A 3,084-nucleotide genomic window follows, 5' to 3' on the forward strand; every position below is an offset into this window, starting at 1 on the left:
TCGAATGGTTAAGAGTTGTGATTTTCATATTATCTTTTGAAGTTTATGTGGCAATTTGCTTAGAAAAGAATCAATTTTTTTCATTGTTTTCTATATTTGATAGTTTATGATGAGTTTTGTTTTTTGATTCACTAACTATTAAGGAAAGTAGTGCTTGCTTATTGATTGTGGTGTTGATGAAATTAACTCCAAGTCGTAATATAAAAATTGGGTTTTGGGTTACAGACCCTATTGTTGGTTTACATTTTTGCTTGATTAAATGATGTTGTTGTTGTTGTTGTTGTTTTTTTTTTTTTTTTTTTTTTTTTTTTTTTTTTTCATTTTCATAAAGGTATGTAAAGATTACATTTTTGATAATTTGCAAGTGATGATAAAATAGACAGGGACATCAGCACTCCATTCGAGGAAGATGACTTGGTCTTTTGGGAATCTCTCTGATGCATTTTATGTATAAAACAATTCAATGAGATCGCTTTTGCGAGTTTGCAATATACTGTGATTTTAATGTCCATGCAATTCTAGATTTTATGTATAAATGTATATATATATATATGTATTTATGTAAGTTTTAATTCTTTGATGTCTGAAACTATTGAGATGGTTGGGTTTCTATGATTTGATATGATTATTGTGCCAAAGATGGGTTTAAATATACTATGAGTGTCCAATGATATAAACCTAAATCTGAGGCACTTGTTTGATGACCAATTATGGTATTATTTTTTTTTTTTTCTTGATTACATGGATGACAGCCATTTTTAAAACACTATGATCCAAATTACTTCAAAAATGATTGAATATTGCTCATTTGGACAACAGTTTGTGCAAGTGATGATAAAATAGACAGGGACATCAGCACTCCCATGTCGGAGTATGATGATTTGTCTTTGGGAATCTCTTTGATGCACAAACTTTGTCACATTTAGTAGAATGGTTTGGGTATTACTTTTGCTGAATTTATTCCCTCTCTTTATGTTTGCGTATTGGGGTGGAGCTCTGTCAAGTTTAACTTTGTCTTCTGTTTTCTTGTTCCCATTTTTTACAAGTCAAATTTATATTTTAAGAGTTGATTTTGAACTGGTTCACTTCCTCTTTCCTGGATGTGTTTATTTTATAATTTTTTATATTGGGTTTTCTTGCATTTATCTATAAGAATAATGCAGCATTTGTGCTGCATGTATAATGTAATTAAATTGTGATTTGTGTTCTGGTTGATTTTAACTGAGGGAAGGAGAAGTTCAATGGTGAATTAGTTTTTCCTGAGCATTGTTTGTTCTTTTCACATAATTATTATTTGTCGTGCAGTTTTGGATTAGGGCAATTAATCTTTGTAATTGTAAGTCGTGATACAACTCTGTTTTGATACCCTATGTACCCAACAAAAGCCCATTTCTTGGTTTGCCTATGATGCATTTATTTGCACGTATTATCAGACATCCAAATGATGATATCGGATTGTCACTACCTCTGAGGCAAAACCCAATTCGGATCTGACCTTACCATTTGTTTTGATTTTCACAGTTAATTCCACAATCACTATGTGACATTGTTGAAATCCTAAAAATGTGTTTTGCTAACTTGCTAAATATCTCTACTCACTACCACATGCATTGTTTACCTGAAATCATATTATGGTGTTGAAATGCATGTATTGTCAAATATGGAGATGTTATATGTAGTTGTTGCCACTGAGTCAACCACCCACAGTGAAAAATCTGTGTTCCATGTTAGTGTAATTTGTAGTAGTTAGACTTGTACAACTTGCATTGTTTGATTATACCTTTTTGTTCATTTGAATCAGTTTGCATTTTTAATTGTACCTTTTTGACTTGGTTTATTACAACTAAATGTGTCTAGTGTTTGTCAAAAAGCCTGATGATTGATACATGAGAACGGAGATTTGAATGATGCTCTTTGTTGTAGCCTGACCATTGGTTGGGCTCCAAAAGCATCTCATGTAATTAGCAGTTACCGCTGGAAAATGAAGGCTCCAATGACTTGTTTGTTTTGTTGAGTCCTTTGCTATGTTGATGAAAGTTAAAAGGCCTTCTTTGGAAGAGCCAAAACTGGCTTTATTGCAATTAGGTTTTAAATTTTGAAGTGTTCATTTCAAAAGTGTGCAGGCTTTTCCAAAACTTCGTTAAAAGACTGAAAGTGAAACTGTTGTATTACCTGTTAAAGTAGTGTAAATTATTATTATTTGTTTACGTATTTTACTATCAAGTAGCTTCTGTGAATTTCTTTGATGGAAGGAAAATCTTAATGGTGCTTCCTGTAGGTGTGTTGCGCCAAGATATTGATCCTTCAGAGTAAAACTCTTTTCTAATGTTGTAACCCAAGATGGCTGTTTATTATTATTTCAAGTTGGGTTTGATGTTTTTTATATTCTTGCTTTGAATTCTCTCTTTTATTTTGGTGAACAATTACACCGTGAGGTTTATTTAAATTACAAATTATTTCTAGTGGTTTTAAAAATTACATTATGCCTTTTAAGGTTTTTAATTTTTTAATAAATAGGTCTTTTTATTAATAAATTATCAAGTTAATTAATAGTTTTTAATAATATTAAAATTATTTTAATTAATAATTTAGATAATTTATTATTGTGTAGGTGAATAGTTAAAAATTTTATTATTTTTAATTAATTTTATTAAATAAATTTTTTTCATAGGTGATAATTTGTATTTTAAGCAAATTTTAAGAGATATTTGTAATTTATTCATTATTTCAATGTTTTTTGTAATAATTTTCTTGGTTTTTCTCTTATTTTTCCTGTAGGTTGTGTTCGGGTTATTGGTTTGTGTAGAAATTTAAAAAAGGAGAAAAGGTGGGTGAAAATGTGACTATTTTGTTTACCTTTCATTCATTTTGTTTCATTTTCAAATGGGTATGTTTGGTTTGTGTTTGAGAGATGTGTTTTAGAGATAAAAACTACGAAAAGTTGTTTGGTTTGGTTTTTTTCAAAAGATGTTTTGGAAAATTATTTTGAGAGAGAGTTTTGGAAAAAGTGATTGATTTGATATGTGTGAGAGAGAGAGATTTGTTTGGAAAACTTGTTTGGTTTACAAGTTTTGAAAAAAAATT

General features: G+C 29.6%; 3 non-coding genes across 3 annotated transcripts; all 3 read left to right on the forward strand.

Annotated features, from left to right (window-relative positions):
• The first annotated feature begins 357 nt into the window (after positions 1 to 357).
• LOC114315124 (small nucleolar RNA R44/J54/Z268 family) lies at positions 358 to 444 on the forward strand. The gene has a single exon (XR_003647667.1). It is a non-coding gene; the product is annotated as a small nucleolar RNA R44/J54/Z268 family (small nucleolar RNA).
• Positions 445 to 821: 377 nt separating this feature from the next.
• Positions 822 to 909, forward strand: LOC114315123 (small nucleolar RNA R44/J54/Z268 family). The gene has a single exon (XR_003647666.2). It is a non-coding gene; the product is annotated as a small nucleolar RNA R44/J54/Z268 family (small nucleolar RNA).
• Positions 910 to 1,399: 490 nt separating this feature from the next.
• LOC114315125 (small nucleolar RNA snoR122) lies at positions 1,400 to 1,475 on the forward strand. Its single transcript, XR_003647668.1, has one exon. It is a non-coding gene; the product is annotated as a small nucleolar RNA snoR122 (small nucleolar RNA).
• The last annotated feature ends 1,609 nt before the right edge of the window (positions 1,476 to 3,084 follow it).

Source organism: Camellia sinensis, chromosome 4 (genome assembly GCF_055761805.1).
Source record: "Camellia sinensis isolate YWXY chromosome 4, ASM5576180v1, whole genome shotgun sequence".
NCBI lineage: Eukaryota > Viridiplantae > Streptophyta > Magnoliopsida > Ericales > Theaceae > Camellia > Camellia sinensis.